The following is an 11,558-nucleotide window of genomic DNA, read 5'->3' as shown; positions in this document are numbered from 1 at the left end:
CAAGGTATGAAGTGATGCTTACACTGGGAGAGTGTTAACTTTTTCATTCAGATTTATTTATGTGAAATTGGGATTCTTTAAAAAAAATTAACTTTGAAATAATTTCAGGTTTCCAGGAAAACTATAAGAATAGAACCAAGAAATCTTGTATATTTTCACCCAGTTTCACAATTGTGAACATACAGTTGACCCTTAAGCAACACAGATTTGAACTGGGTGGGTCCACTTATATGTGGATTTTTTTTGACAAATATAGTACAATACTGTATATGTATTTTCTCTTATGATTTCCCTAATAACATTTTCTTTTCTCTAGCTACATTACTGTAAGAATGTTTAATACATATAACATGCAAAATATGTGCTAATCTATTATTTACATTATTAGTAAGGCTTCCAGTCAATGGAGGCTATTAGTAGTTAAGTTTGGGGGAAATTAAAACTTACATGCAGATTTTTGACTGTGTGGAGGTTCAGCACCCCTCCCCCTATGTTGTTCAAGAGTCAACTGTATAATCACAGCAGCTTTATCATTCTCTATTTTTTTTTCCTGAACTATTTGATAGGTTGCAGATATCATGCCCTTTACTCCTAAGAATTCCATCACATATTTCATAAGAGTACTGTGTTATGTTACTAATGCATAATTAGAAAAATTAGGAAAATTAGGATTAAGATTTATAATCCATAGTCAATTTTGGCCAATTATCCCAACAATGTCCTCTATTTTTTTCTCTCTGATTCAGGATCCAATCCAGTATTAGGAATTGTATTTAGTTGTTATGTCCCTTTAGTCTTGTTGATCTAGAACAATTTCTCAGATTCTTTTTTTTTTTTTTTTTTTTTTGGTATTTTGTGACATTGATGGTTTTGTAGGTTTGTGGCCAAGTATGTTATAGGATCCCCTGTCATTAAAGCAGAAATTTTTTCTCTCTTGAATGTCTACAGGATTTATTTATGAAGACCTACATCTGGATTAGGGGGTTTCTTTCTGGGATGATGATCAATGACTGGCTCAATTTCTTTAAATATCACATGACTATGGGGGCGCCTGGGTGGCGCAGTCGGTTAAGCGTCCGACTTCAGCCAGGTCACGATCTCGCAGTCCGTGAGTTCGAGCCCCGCGTCAGGCTCTGGGCTGATGGCTCAGAGCCTGGAGCCTGTTTCCGATTCTGTGTCTCCCTCTCTCTCTGCCCCTTCCCCGTTCATGCTCTGTCTCTCTCTGTCCCAAAAATAAATAAACGTTGAAAAAAAAATTTTAAATATCACATGACTATGAAAGATATTTCTCTCTCTTTTAGCCATTTTTGTTTAAATTTTCTAGGAATTCATCCATTTTATTTTAATTATATTTATTACTGTAAAGTTGTTCATAATACTATTCTATTATTTTTAATGTCTACAGAATATGTACTTATGTCCTTCAAAAATTTGCAACAATTATTCAGCTTCTTTTCCTGTGTTTTCTAAATCAACATTGCCAGTATTTTTCTGTAATGTTTCATTTTTTGAAAAGCTCAGTTTTTAAATCTGCCAATTCTATTTTTCACTTGTTTTTTATTTAGTTTTTCATGTTTATGTTTTTTCTCTTCTTGTTTGCATTTCACTAAATGTTCTTATTAAAAATGTCTCTAATTCATAAAGTTTTTTTGCCTTTCTCCTTTTGATACAGGTAAATAAAAGGTAACATCTTTAAGCCATTATCTGTTTGCAACTGACAGGTCTTGATATAAAGTATATCTATTAGTATTGTTCAAAATGTTTTCTAATTTCTATTCTGATTTCTTCTTTGGTCCATGGTTTATTATCACATGTTTATGTTCTGGTTATGTGTATGTTACTGATTTCTACTTCAGTTGCATCATGGTTAAATAAAAAGTAATTTGTATGTTTTCAATCATTTGAAACTTGATGAGACTTGTCTTTTGGCTCCCAACTTAGTCAATGTTTGAAAAATTTCTCCAGGTACTGGAAATAAGTATGTGTTCAGCATGCATGCAATGTTTTACATGTAACTCTCAGGTCATGTTTGTTATATGTATGGATAAGATATTTTATATTTTTATAATATTAGGCAAAAATTTAAAATCATATAGTCAAATTATTAATATCTCCATTGACATTTTGTCTGCTTATTTTGTCAACTAGTAAAGTTTTTTAAAATGTCTATTTGTCTCCCAATTTTGTTAATTTTTGCTTTATGGATTTTGAAGCTATGTTATTAGGTGGGTTCAAATACAAAATTTAATATATCTCCAGTGAATTAAATTTTTTTAATCATTAAGAAGTGTTTTTCTTTATGCATACTAGTGCTTTCAGTTCCGTTTTATTTGTATTGCTATTTCTTTTTTTGGTAATATTACATAGTATATATATTCTAATATTTTTACTTTGACTTTTCTTAATCTTAGAGTTTACCTGAAACACTTAAAATTTTTTTTAATGTTTATTTACTTTTTGAGAGAGAGAGAAAGAGAGAGAGAGAGTGAGAGGGGGAGATGCAGAGAGAGAAGGAGACACAGAATCCGAAGCAGGCTCCAGGCTCTGAGTTGTCAGCACAGAGCCCTACGTGGGGCTCAAACTCACAAGCTGTGAGGTCACAACCTGAGATGAAGTTGGACGCTCAACTGACTGAGCCACCCAGGAGCCCCTACCTGAAACACTTTAAATTAACAAAATTAGTTAAAAAAATTCCAGCCTGGCAACATTTGTCTTTTACTACAAGAATTAGGCTCTTTTATATTTAATATAATAACTTATGAATTTGTTAATCTTTCATTCGGTAGTGTGATTTCAATTTTTTCTACTTTTTTCTTTTTCTTTCCTTCTTATCATCCTTAGATTGATTAAGAATTTTCTAGCCACCATGTCTTTTCTCCCTTGGCTACTTTGGAATTTGTATACACTATTGTTTATTTCTAGTAGATATTCTAGAAATTACAACATACATACCTAAAATTAATCAATGTCTTTGTCTTTTTCCTTTTATAAAACCATATATTATCATTATTTTATATAGGCAACTTATAATTTCTTCATATCCAACAATTGCTTTATTCTTTCTTTTTGAATTCCAGACTTCCATATAGGAGTACTTTACTTTGTCTGAAGTACATCCTTGGGGATTTCTTTCAGGGAGTATTCCTCATTCATCAGCAGCAGCATTGTAATACCTGAAAGATATCTTTGCTGGTTATGGAATTCTAGATTGACAATTATTTTATCTCTTAAAGGAATCTGCCCAAAGTTGACCCATTTGTTTTATGGAGAGGCTAGGTCACATTGCACAGACTGTTGTTCACATGTGCTCCTGACAGAATAGCTATATCAGACCTTTAACCATTCTTGGGCTATTGGTGGTGCTTCACCAATGTTGACACTTTTTCAGATTGACATCCAAACCATTGTGGCTCATTAAAAAATCTATGTCATTTACATCCTGTCAGTGGTGTGCTTCTTCTTGCAAAAGCTACTTAACAACAGGCTAATGGTCAAGATCTCTGACAGATCTTCCATATTCCCTAACATCCACAGCATCTTGTATTATTGTTGTCTCAGAAAGGCCTCCTCAAAATTTGACTCAGAGTTTTCTGACTCTGTTCTTCTTATCTCCTCCTGGTCTGCATTTCCTTGGTCACTGAGTGAGGCTGTTCTCAGAAAAGAATCATTTCCTCTAGTTTTCTTCCTAGTTCATGATCAGGATAAATATTTGGGATTCTGCCTTAGCCATTACTGAGAGTGACATTTCTTTATTTCTTGAATGGTAATCTCAGGGTCATGATATGATTGGGTACATAAATTCACAAATAATACAGATAAATTATTAGAATTAATAAGGGAATTTTTGCACAAAGTTGCTTGACATAAGGTGATACAGAAAATAAATTCCATTTCCATAGTTTTACTAAGTAATAACATAAAATCAAAACATCAAGTAATATCCTGTATTAGCAGTACTACTGGTATATGCATAAATTTAATTTTCCTTTTTTAAAAGTTTATTTTATTTATTTTGAGAGAGTGTGCGAGCAGAGAAGGACCAAGAGAGAGTGAGAGGGAGAATTCTGCACTGACAGCTTAGAGCCCGATGTGGGGCTTGATCTCATGAACCATGAGATCATGACACAAGCCAAAATCAAGACGCAGATGCTAGGGGCGCCTGGGTGGCTCAGTCGGTTGAGTGTCCGATTTCAGCTCAGATCATGATCTCACAGTCTGAGTTTGAGCCCCGTGTTGGTCTCTGTGTTGACAGCTCAGAGCCTGGAGCCTGCTTCGGATTCTGTGTCTTCCTCTCTCTCTCTCTCCACCCCTCCCTCACTCACTCTCTGTCTCCCAAAAAAATGAATAAATGTTAAAAATAAATAAATAAATAAAAAGAGTCAGATGCTTACCTGACTAAGCCACTCAGGCACCTGAATTTTCCTCTTTGGAAAACAGTTTGGCATTATTTACCAAAGTTGAAATTATATATACCATACAAACTGACAATTGGAGTCAGACATATATACCCAAGGGAAATGTATACACATGTGTACAAGAAGGCATATGCAGTAATGTCCATAGCAGCATTATTTATAATAGTCTCAAACTGATAACAAACCCAATTTCCATCAATCATAAAATAAATTGTGGTATATTCCTACAATGAAAACATAGCAATAAAAATGAATGAAACTGCAAATGCATAGAACATAGATGAATCTTCCTAAGGTATACACAAAGTAATATATATTTGGTGATTCAATTTATGTTTCATTCAAAAAGTAGGAAAAATGATAATTTAAGTGCTACAAGCTTAGTTGAAAAAATTATAAAGAAAAGCATGGAAGTGATAAACATAAAAATCTAGATAGTAAAACACTTTGAAGTGTACCGAAAGCATAGTGATTGATAGAAAGCATAAGAACAGTTTCTAAAATGTTGAAAATGTTCTATTTTTCACTTGAGTCATAGCTGTTTTCTTTATGATAAATCATTAAGCTGTGCATTTTTGTTTTGTGTACTTCCCTACATATATTTTACATGTTATATAAAATTTTATGGAAAATGATTTTTTGGTTAGGATTTCTGAATCAAAATTATGACTTTTTAAAATTTTATAGACATTTCCAGATCATTCAGTTGAAAGACTGTAACAATTTACTCCCAGCAGCAGTGGTTTTGCACTAACGTGTATCACTGTGTGAGACTCTTTTGACTTTTTCTTTTCATCCCACCACCCTGTCTTCCTAAAGGGAATGTTATCTTTACTAGCTCAGATTTTTCCTTGCTCTTTTTTCTTGTTTGTATGATAATGAATACCAATAGACTAACCCTAAAATCTCAGTGACTTCACACCATGAAGTTCCCATTTGGATATGGAAAGAATGGGAGATACACACTGGTCACTGGTCTATAGAAATTCTCAAATCCCACTAGGCATACAGGACAGTTTTTTTTCTCTATTAATGATCATTGTGGAATGAAACAATGCCCCCCCCCACCTTTATATTAATGTTCATCCTTTTAGAACTTGGGGGTTCCAGTATGGCTGCATCAGAGGAAAAGAGGAATAGGAGAGTCACTCACTTCAATAATTATTTGGTATGTTGTTACTTCTTTCATCTCATACAAAATAGTTTTGTGGTATTCCTTTCAAATGTAGAAAACACTCCACCTTTCTCCATGGGAGACAACTCCAAAATCTCATCCTGTCACTGCATCTAGCTCAAAGGGCAAAGTCTATAGATAATGTACAGTAGTTACTATACCGGGTTCAGACTATCTCCTCTTGTGTCTGGAGATGTAACAAAAGAAAAGAGAATTCATCTCATCCCATACCTTCACACAATCTACAGGAAAAAGATACTGGCGATAAAGATTTCTTGTAGCAGCTTTGCAAGTTCTTCAGTTAGGATATATCACCTTGGGAGCGTTTATCTGTTGATTACTATGACCATCCTATTTCCACCATGTAAGAATGCTCTTTATTGGAAATATTCTAAACACTCGCAATTATTTTTTATTCTGTCCCCCTAATATATTAGTAAATATTATCTACTTTGATTAATAGGTGAGCTGCAATCCCTTAATTATAATTCTCAAATCCAAAACCTCAAAACCAAACAAAACCCTAAGTTCTTTGACATTTAGCAATAAAATGTACCTTGGCCTGAAATGAAGGCATTCAGAGTCCTTTTTAATCGCATTGCATGTGAGTATTCATATATTTCACTGCAGATGTATTACTGTGTTTCAGATCCCTACTGGGAATGTCTTCTCATAGATGCTATGTGTCCTGTATTAGGTATCTAAAATTGGAAAAGTCTAGAGCACATATTTTCCTAATAATTTAAGATAAGGAGTTATGGATCTGTATTTACATTTTGTTGCTAGTTGTTGTTTTTTACTTGCTAAGTATTTGACACTGAGACAAAGTATTTAAATGCTCAACAATACCTTTAAAGTTTCAATTCTGATTTAATCTTTCAATCCACAAACTTTAGGTATTTGTCATTTTTATAAAGTAAAGCCATTATTAAGAACTATGGCTGCTATGTTACATAGTGTTCTCTCTCTGAATAAGACATATTTACTTCTGGTGTTTAAGTAGGAAAAGGCATTACTTCTGAAGACTTAGCTTTGTGCAAATTTTCTCATTCATTGCTACACGTTTATAGTCATATTTGATCTCAAGTATATGGCATACATTTTTTTCTAATGGTCTCATTTTTTTTTTCATTTCTGACTCCACGTTATAGTTCTTTGCTTTTCCACTCTATTTTCTTCTTCAATTCTACTCTGTCTTGATTTTGTGCATTTTACTGTTTCCTTCTCTTAATTATTAGAAGCAAAGTAGGAGCGTAAATATAATATAGATATGTAAAACTTACATGAAAAGTTAAGAGTAATTTTAACAGGGCTAAATTCCTGAAGAAAGGAACTCTCTGGTATGTGTATGTGTGTGTGCTCTGACAACTTCATAATATATTATTCTGTCATTGCCCACATTTTTTTTGAATAGTCCTTTTATTGCCATCCTTAAGTTATTATAATTTTTTGTCATCTACTTTCTGCCAAGATCCTGATTGATAAAGTAATTGGTACCAGAAGTAGTCCCAGAAAACAGATTGTTAAAATAGTATCTGAGATTGAATTGCCCATAAAATCAAGAAATGCAGAGATAACTTCCTTGCAAAGAGAAAATGAGTCACAGATACATCTATGACACGCTGTGGTGTCTCGATTACTCAAACTATCAATATTGGTAGTGCCTGAGGAAAGCAAGGAATTAGGACAGTGCTTCTGAAATTTTAACATACACACAAACCACTGCAGTTTTTGTTGTTGTTGTTAAGATGCTTTTACTGATAAAAGAGGTCTGTGATGCTGTTTAAGAGGCTGCGATTCTAACAAGTTCCCAGGTGATGTTGATGCAGCCAATATGATACCACATATTAAGCAGGAGGAACTAAGAGCTCAAGTGGCTGCAAGCACTCTGCTTCTGTGATAATAACAGTAATGATAAAGATTGAGGAGTTAACTGGATCCTTCCTCTGTCCCTAGAGAAGTAGGGTAAATGGCGATATTGAAAACTACAAATATACATTTGAGAAGAAATATGGAGACTCTCAGTCCCGCTTGGAGGTCTGAAATTATCTGGCATCTGCTGTAGGTGCAGGGCAGATAAGCTTAGGACAACACCCAAGTTCTATCTGACAAGAAGGATTAGATAACTGTAGCAACAACTAAATGCTAAGTTTTTAAGTTACAGTGAAGGCACTGGTGGGAAAGGAAGAGGCTGAGGGATGGAGACATTTCAGCCGACATGGATAAAGCTGAGAACTTTGAAACTTCAAAATCCTCTGGTACATCCTGTTGGCAAACACCATCTCTGCCATCTGAGGGAACCGGTCCTCACTGTAAAAACCTTTTCAATCGCTCTCTTTGGAACAGTTTTCCTACAAGCTGATGGCAATTCTCTTTCTGACTTGCCTTCACCTACTGTCATGGCTTCCAAGGCAAGTGTAAGAATTACATTCTAAGAGAGCTTAGGCTGGGACGTATAAGATCTTTAGGAGGAGATAAAGTATACACCAACAATTAAAAGACTTCAGTGATCTTTATCAGAAAAAGCCTAGGTAATATGTTTCAGAGTATTAAACCAAAGGGGTAGAAACAGAAGATTTTATCAGGCCAAATTCATTGGCAGGAGTGCACTTAGCCTGGATTTGGCATTTATTGCATTTTTAAAATCACCTGGGAGTGGTAATAAGGTCCCGTTATCAAAAATATTAACTTTCTTTCTTTCTATCGGTAAAAACCATGTAACATAAAATTTACCATTTCAACAATTTTTAAGTGCGTGGTTCAGTAATGTTAAATATACGTACATTGTTATAAAACAGATCTCCAGAACTTTTTCTTGCAAAACTGAAACTGTATACCCATTAAAGAATTCCTCATTTCCTCCTCTTCCCAGTCTCTATGAATACTACTCTACTTTTTGTTTCTATGAATTTAACTACTTTATATGATACCTCATGTAAACAATCACACAGTTCAAGAACGTTCTTGGCATGGTATCTGTAGAGGAAACAGTCCAAGACTCAGAAACACGTAAATGTTGTAGTGGATCTATATGTGCAGCACCCACGTCCCTCAACTTTAACCCTGTAAGGGCCTGGAGGACTCTACTTTTATCAAAGTAGTAAAAAATGCATTAGTAAGGAGGACACCAGCAACCTTGAACTTTGTGGTGACTCGTGTCTGTAGGCCAGAGATTAAGTTGTACTTGCCCCATTGGAATGAAGTTTCTTGATTTCAGTAGGAATAAATGACTCAGAGTGTCAGATGTTATACGTCAATGGTTGATCACCATAGACTATGTGGTCCACACTACCACAATAAGCCATAGAGGTGGAGTTTAGTCAGTGTTTTCACTCACAGAAATCTGTGGCCTAGGCTAAGTGATTATGGTGTACATGAAAGAATATATACTATCCTTAGAGATAAAATATTGGTAACTTATAGACAAGAACTTCTATGGCTGCTTCTAGAAACCTAACTTGTTGTAGGAGTAGGAAGATTATATTCTGTAGTTTTATATCCTATTTCCAGAACCATATCACTTCACAGATCCATATAGACTTGACTGAGAGGGAGGCCAAACACTCTGAAGAAAAGACTGCAATGTATACTATGATATTTTCTCCAAGTTCTCCCCAGAAGAATCTCAGCCATGAACTTAAGAGACTGAGCACTAGGTAAAAGAAAAACTTTGAGGGGGTGCCTGGGTGGCTCAGTCGGTTAAGCATCCGACTTCGGTTTAGGTCATTGTCTTGTGGTTCATGAGTTCGAGCCCCGCGTCGGACTCTCAGAATCTGGATCCTGCTTCGGGTTCTGTGTCTTCCTTTCTCTCTTTGCCTGTCCCCGCTTGTCCGCTTTCTCTCTCCCTCAAAAATAAATAAACATTAAAAAAAATTAAAAGAAAAAGAAAAAAAAAACCTTGAATCTCTAGGACTGATCATATATTGGCTTTAAATTTTTGTTGATTCTCAAAGACCCAAAATGTACCTATAAACAACTGTACACAGCGGGCACTTAACACAAGTCAAGCAATGAATGGAATTTTGGCTCTATTCACAGTATGGCTAGACAGACTACAGACCAGTCCTATTATTATTTCCCAGCCCCAGAAGGTATACATATATTTAATATCTGTCAGAATCACAACAATGGTTCCCTGACTCATAGAGTAAGGACAATTAGTGTAGGAGGGACCAAGTGGAAGTCCCTGCAGCTGTTTTCAACAACCCTCACCAAAACTGTATATCAAAAGCAATAATGCATCCCTGTGGAAATAACAGAGATTAGTTCCATCATCCAAGACTTGAGAGATACATATATCCCATCTATTTGACCATTAATGGAAAATTTAACTCAAAATCCAGACGGTCCATGGAAAGCTAGACAAAACACATATAATCAAGCAACTGTGGGTGCCACAGCTGAAATTCCAAATGCAGTGTCTTTACTGGAGTAAATTAACAGTCTGTGAAAATCAATATGTAGTTATTGACAGGGCAAACGCTCTCTTGTCAGTTCCCATTAATTAATAAAATCAGAAGTAGTTCACATTTACATGGCAGAGACAGACAACAGTATAATTTTACTGACTGGTGCAAGGATGTTGCCAAACTTTGTTCTCTCATGATCTTGTAATATAGTTTAGAATGTCCTTGATCATCTTGGTAAACAAAAGAACATTGCAAAGGTTTATTGTGCTTAGGGAGAGTATGATCATTGGACCCTGCAAGAATAAAACAGCAAACATCTAAGATGCCTTAATAAGATTAATCTAGGCCAGAGAATGGGTAATAATCCTTGCAAAACATCAGAAGTCTGCCACATTGATGAGGTTTCTGGGACACAGTGTTCTGGGCCATATCAAGATATCCTTTAGGGGCAGCTGGGTGGCTCAAACGGTTAAGCACCAGACTTCAGCTCAGGTCATGATCTCGCGGTTCATGTGTTCGAGCCTGCGTCGGGCTTGGTGCTGACAGCTCAGAGCCTGGAGCCTACTTCAGATTCTGTGTCTCTCTCACTCTGCCCCTCCCCTGCTCTCGCTCTCTCTCTCTCTGTCTCGAAAATAAACATTGAAAAAATTAAAAATATATATATACTTTATATGGATAGTGTCTAAAGTGGCAGATTGGTTCTATACCTCGTAGCACCTGGTATGAATAGTGAGACATACCACTTCCTGGGTCTTTTGGCATTTTGGAGGAAACATATAAAACATTTGGACATGTTAATTAACCCATTTACAATACATTTAGTAATGCCAGTTTTGACTGCAGCCTGGATACATAAATAGGGTTTTGCAACAGTTCCAATGTGTGGTGCATACCTCCCGGCAATACCCCTTATAACCGATGCAATTATATTAGAAATTATAGATGCAATTATATTAGAAATACCTAAGACAAAAAAAAAAGATGCTATATACAGCCATTGGAAAGCTCTGGAAGAGAATAACATCTCATGCCTTTAGGGTCTTAGAGTAGAGCTGTGCTTTCTTTGGCCAGCAACCATTCTCTGTTTAAAAAGTGGCTCTTGCGTTGCTGCTGGGTCTGTGTAGAGACAGAACACCGGACCCTGAGACACCAAGTAACTGTGGGTCCTGTAATTTCTATCATGAACTTAGTATTATCTGATCTATTGAAACGTAAAACTGCATGCACAGCACTGTTGCATTATAAAATGGAAGCAGTTTACATAAGATTTGGCTTAAGCAGATCTAAACTGTAACAGTAAACTGCACGGACATTGGTTCAGACTCCTGCTCTATCTATTCCTTTGCTTTCTCCTATTTAACTCTGATAGCTTCACAGGAAGTATTCTGTTACCAATTAAAGGAGAAGAAAGTAGAATGGGCCTGGTTTATGTATGGATGTGCATGGTAATCATTGTCAGGTAGAAGTCAATAGCTTCTGTATTATGACTCCTTTGGGAAGTGACCCTAAAAGAGTGTAGTGATGAAAAATTCGTCAAGAATATGGTCTTTGGAGATACAT

Source organism: Puma concolor, chromosome B1, assembly GCF_028749965.1.
Source record: "Puma concolor isolate L17-30 chromosome B1, mPumCon1.1.hap2, whole genome shotgun sequence".
Classification (NCBI taxonomy): Eukaryota; Metazoa; Chordata; class Mammalia; order Carnivora; family Felidae; genus Puma; species Puma concolor.
The sequence above is the reverse complement of the archived record's forward strand: the minus strand, read 5'-3'. Positions refer to the sequence as shown.